Below are 6,183 nucleotides of genomic sequence, written 5' to 3' on the forward strand. Positions count from 1 at the left end.
TATCCACCAAACAGGGAATTTTAACACTTACCACCAGAGAAAATATTACAGTAATGATATATATTCAAGCAGGCTCTCCACTTTTCTAAACACCATATGATGAGCCACAGGGAAAGACAGAACCACTTCCTCCCTGCTCTTGGGACAGCACCTTGTATCTTTTATTCCCTTAGTGCAGGGCGGTCCAACACATGGCACAGGGGCCATATGTGACCCTTGAGGCCTTTTTTGGCGGCTCTCGGCAACATTTGATGACCCCCCTCAGCCCCTGCGCTGCCCTTGCAAAGCTGGCTAAGCAAGGCACTGAGCTTGGGAAGAGAGGCATGAAGACTCCCCCAGCCTCCTTCCCAAAGCCTAGAAGGAGCTAGGAGGGCTCTAGGTACCTGTCAGAGCCTTATGGTGCCTCTCCAAAGTCCACCTCACTTAGCCAGCTTTGGGAAGGCAGTGTGAGGGCTGGGGGAGCCTCAGATTTCAGCATGGCTCCCCCTCCCTGCACATGCATGACAAGGCAGTGTGCAGCCCATGGGCTCCATGTTGAATCACTCTTGCAGCCCACTTGGTATGAAAAGTTGGACCACCCTGCCTTAGAGTCTCATAAGTCAATAATGCTGTATGCTATGACACACTCTTCAGCGAACTATCTGGTTTTCTCCATTAGGCTGATACCACAGACAATTCCTGTCCTATAACTTCTTGGCACTGCTTTCTATAATGTTCTTAAGCTTTTTGCTACCAGCAATAGGTATTCTTCAATTGGTTCTGGGTGATGCTTTTTAGTTGTGCGAATTTACTTAAGATTAAGTGTGTTGTGGCTGCAGTGTGGATTAACAACATGCGTAGCACATAGTTGTCTAATTGTTTCAATGTGCAGTTCAACTCGCACTAGCAGCTACGTTACAAATGGGTTGAGCTGCAAGCTGAAGTGTGCTCAAGCAATCGTAAAACTTATATAATATGTGCTTAAGTCTGCATATATCTGCTTAACCCATATTCACAACAGGCTACGGTGGTCATACTTGTGCACCAATCCATACATACAAAAATAGCAAGCAATATATACAGGAAAATGATCTTACACACATGCACTCTCTTCCTTCCTGAGAACATGGGGAGCTGTTTTGTATATAGACATCCCTCTCCCTTGCTCCCTGTTCAAGCTATTTTCTCTAAGCTTCTGTCCATAGTACACCTCAAGCCACCATACCAAGCTCCAATAATATATGGAGCTGTATGGTTAGCTATAAGACTATATGATTAGCATCACAGATGTGCTTCTAATTACACCAGTTAATTAAATGCTTTGCAGGAAAGAAGCTTTGGTAGACTTGGGTGTGGGTGGGTGTTGTCAAACCAACAGGATGCAATACATACTTTAGACACAACAGATACAGATCCCTTGTAAAACTTATCTAGTAGACTGTGTACTGAATATGCACTTACATTTTGAAGAACCCTAATTAAATTCAATGGAAATAAGTATTGGCATTCAATATAAAGGGGTATAGAACCAACTCTTTTGGGCTAGCATTAGTTTTCAATATGTGATTTGGTTTGGTCATTTTGACAGTGACCACAAACAATATGCAATGGCTACAACATATTTAGTACTCCCAAACTAATATATATATTTTAATAATTTGTAGTTTGGCTTTTTGCAATGGGTTTGATAACATCCATGTACAGCGCTGGCTGTTGCTCACAGATTTGAAGTATAAGTGTTTGAATATATTTTTATCTTTCTGTGCATCATTGCCCTCAATACTTATATATCTATATTTACAAAATAAATTTTTTATGTGTTTGCGAGGTGAACTGCACTGTGTGTATACCTGCCAACATGTAGTTGAAAAATAAAATATATTTGTCTATGCTACTTATGTGGCATTTGGCTACTTGAGTGTTTATTACTGTGATGATTATGAAAATAAATAAAATGTAATACTTCTATTAAGGTGTTTTAATTTCTGCTTTATCTGCTGTCATGGTATGTTTTGCCAAATACACACCCTGATCCAGTGCTCTCTGGTACAAATATGGTAGGCCTTGTGTCCTACATTACAAAGGGCAGTCCTATTATTATTAGTAGTAGTAGTAGTAGTAGTAGTAGTAGTATTTCAATACCATCCTTCATCCAAGAAACACAGGGCAGTTTACAATATAAAAAGACAGAAATACATAACATAGTATTGAATGGCAGTCTGGTCTGAGCCCAGTTAAAAGATAAAGAACCATAACAAGGGAAAGCTGTAGCCTTTAAGTTGCTCTTTAACTTTTAGCACCTGGAAAGCAGACTGAACAGGTAACCTGTTTACATCTTCCCCACTATGGTGAAATGTATTGCATTTCTATTTACATTTTAGTAATTATCTTCAAATTTAAATCTATACAACTAAATCAGCATATGTAAAATTCATACTAATTTGCATAATCTTTTGTGTGTGTTTTTTTTTCTTTTTGGTATAGCCACCCTAAAATATGGAGCTCCTGTGTAAAGGGTGGCTCTGACTGAGATCAAGTTCTGCAAGTGCAAGTGCAGGGGCTTCTCATTCTTCTAGAACAGATTGTACCCTGTAGAATGTATAGTAGATAAAAGTGAATGGGAAATGTATGTGTGTGGAGGGGGGTCATGTTCCAAAAAGTCACTGGAGGGGAAAAAGCAAGTAACAGAAATTATTAGTGCCCCAACAGCTGTGTTTCAGGAAGGTATTTGGATCTTCTCTGGTTACTTTCAAATTTCTGCTGAAAACTTTTCTATTTCATCAGGCCTATGTAGGCAATGAATAATACATATTTCTTATAAACAAGTTTCCAGCCTCATGCTGTGGGACCACCAACTCTCAAACATGAAAACCAGACCACAAACAAAGAGCAGAGCAAAATACCCACAGACTCAGTCAGGTTATCTGAAGTGCATGCTGCAAGGGGAAAGCAAATACTATTACTGAGAATTTGTATTGAAGGTTAGTATTCTAATGTTATTTATTTATTTCATTTACTTAAAAGCAATTTTATCCCACACTTCATTTCAGTAATGATAGGCTACAACCACATATACTGTTGTTGCTGCTGCTGCTGTTAATACTAGCAATTTATCTCCTGGTCATTATATATCAGAACATAGTTATCTTTTGAGATGAAACATTTTGATGCTGAGTTCCAGGAAAGAAATGAGGGGAACTTTTGCATACTTCTTTCCTACCTAATTATGCTCTCAGGGGAGCATGTTGTCCTGGCTTTTATTTATGGCACTGGCATACTAATGGATCTCAGATATTTGAACATAGCAAGGGCACCTTATTTCATGTTTTTGTCAACATCTAATTGGCTGCCTTATTTTAAAAAGTGTCATGATGAAAGCAGAATGTATATTGCCTGTGTTCTTCTGTCTTTCTTCTTCTGCATATTGAGTGGTGCATTGGCCTTTCATCAGCATGAAAGTCTACTGCCATTTCAGAATGCACTTTTTCCATTCTGAGGAGATATTCTACATTTAGGGTCGGGCTTTTTTTCATGGGTATTAAGCATATTGACAATGCTTCCACCTTGATTCTCTCACATGATACGGTCAGTTATATTTGTGCCTTTACAGGATCTAGGCTTAACTGCTACAAACAAAAGTCTTTGCTGGACTTGCTTTATTGAAAGAACAATTAAAGCAAAATTGATTTTTAGTGGCTAAATTCCAGGTCAGTCGATACTGAATATGGCAAAGTCATGGCACAATGCCTCACAACCAAGTAGATACTATAGTAGTCTGACATTTACTTCAGAAAGAAGTTGGTCAACACCTTTCCAGTCAACAAAGGCCACCTTTTGGATATTCTGACAACTCAAGTTCCAAGAATGAGACAGCTGTAGCCAAATCACATACACCTGGTTCTTATGTCTCAAGTTAGCCAACCAGGTTTAAGTTCATTTAATTATTGGGGGGTGGAAATACAGATCTGTCTAAGGTTATTGCTAGGCATTTAAAGGACTCAGGGCACAGGATACAAATTTGCATACAGTAAGCCTGCAACTTACGCAAGGGTTATGTTTTGGGGATCACGCCTAAAGCCAACATTTAATGGGTTCAATGGCAGGTGGGATTGCCAAAGTCATTTTTCCTGGAATCCCAACCCTTTTCTACATACAAAAATAGCAAGCAATATTTACAGGAAAATGATCTTACACACATGCACTCTCTTCCTTCCTGAGAACATGGGGAGCTGTTTTGTATATAGACATCCCTCTCCCTTGCTCCCTGTTCAAGCTATTTTCTCTAAGCTTCTGTCCATAGTACACCTCAAGCCACCATATCAGCTCCAATATATGGAGCTGTACGGTTAGCTATACGACTATATGATTAGCATCACAGATGTGCTTCTAATTACACCAGTTAATTAAATGCTTTGCAGGAAAGAAGCGTTGGTAGACTTGGGTGTGGGTGGGTGTTCTGGGGATCATGCCTAAAGCCAACATTTAATGGGTTCAGTGGCAGGTGGGATTGCCAAAGTCATTTCCCCTGGAATCCCACACTTTTCCTAGCCCTTAATTATTATTGTTTTAATTTTGCCATGCATATATAGTTGTATGCGCACAAGTTAAATGTGCTTAAGTTGTGGGCTTACAGTACATTAATTAATACAAACATTTATACTGACTTAGAAGAGGGAAGGCAACCCTTGCTCTCATTCAGAGGAATCACTGTGAACCATGAAGGAGCAGCAGGATTTTTACGCCCAGTATACTGTATTTAGATTGGGTCCTCCACCCATGATGTATTAGCAAGAACTGCTGTTGGTATACATGCTAAAACTAAAACAAGTCATGTCTAATCTTACATGATTCCTCTCTCACACATATACTTCTCTGCCCTCCCCCCAACCCAGTTAGTGCACATTCTTACAAGTCCCCTGTTATCAGTCAGTACCATCCAAACATGAGATCCAGCAACCATAAAATCAACAAAAGCTCCCTTCAGGCATTCTACTCATAAAGCCAACATGTGAATGTAGAGAGCTCTGTCGCATCAACATCTTGTTCCCTGCACAATTTAGACCCTTGAAAAATCAGAGTTCTGAATCATCCAAGGGTCTCCATCAGTATGCCTGGGTGATGTACTGGTACATTGTGCAAAAACGGTTTTAGGTCCAGATCACAAATAACAGTTTCAAAATTCCTGATCTCACAGTATATCACCCCGGCTGCTTATCTACATAAAGGCTTGACAATTTGAGACAGCTTTACAGAAGACCTTCCAGTCCTAGGCTGCCTCAAGCAGTGCCTTCATTTAGCTTACTCACAGGACCAGCCTTGGGAATTATGAGCACCTTTCACTAACTTCAGTCCAACTGTTCTTGTCTTGGAGTAATGGGTAAGTTTGCTATATTTAACTTAAGATTATGCTCCTGCCTCTCATTGTGGGTGGCGTGAAATTCCATAACACTAATAAACCATCTGCATAAGACAGAAGCCACTCTATTAACAAGACTCAAAATGGAGATCTTTTGGGGAAAGAGGGCCCCCTGATATTCCTGGTTTGAAACAACATGTCAAAATTACTGGGGTCCATGAGCAGTGTCTGTGTCACCTATGTTTCTACCAAGTCCATGTGTCCATTTGAAAAAAGAACCAGGCTTCTTTGCCATAAGAGGAAGTATTATTTTCACAGGGCTTTGCAGGTTATTTCAGGCTGGCATGCTGGGAAAGTGGTGCCTCTGTAGAAACCCAATTACAGGTAACACTGTCAGATAACTGCTCTATTAGCAAATCTTTGTGAGAGACCCTCTCCCTCCACTACAGGAGCACATGATAATAGCTCCTTCAGAAGCCTCTCCCCTCAACTCCAACCAACATTGTTAGTAGAAATGCAATTTTATGTGACAAAAAGAGGGCAGGGTTACATAACAGCCCTGCTGAATCAGACGCAGTGCCCATCTACTCCAGCATCCCCATTAAAATTTGGATTTCTCCTTTCTGAACCCTTTCCAGCTGTTTTTTAAGGAGCAGCAACAATAACTGTTGCATTTAATAGCACTTGAAATGAGTTTTTTTGCAAGTGTAAGTTTACCCTCTAGTTTTAAGTCGTAATTCATACTCTAGTTTTGAACTGTTTTTCAAAGTGAACTGAAAGCTGTTTTTTAAGTTGAACTAATTTTTAAATACGTAATGCTTAAATGTCTGACTTGGTTTGAGGCCTAC

Source organism: Lacerta agilis, chromosome 1 (assembly GCF_009819535.1).
Source record: "Lacerta agilis isolate rLacAgi1 chromosome 1, rLacAgi1.pri, whole genome shotgun sequence".
Classification (NCBI taxonomy): domain Eukaryota; kingdom Metazoa; phylum Chordata; class Lepidosauria; order Squamata; family Lacertidae; genus Lacerta; species Lacerta agilis.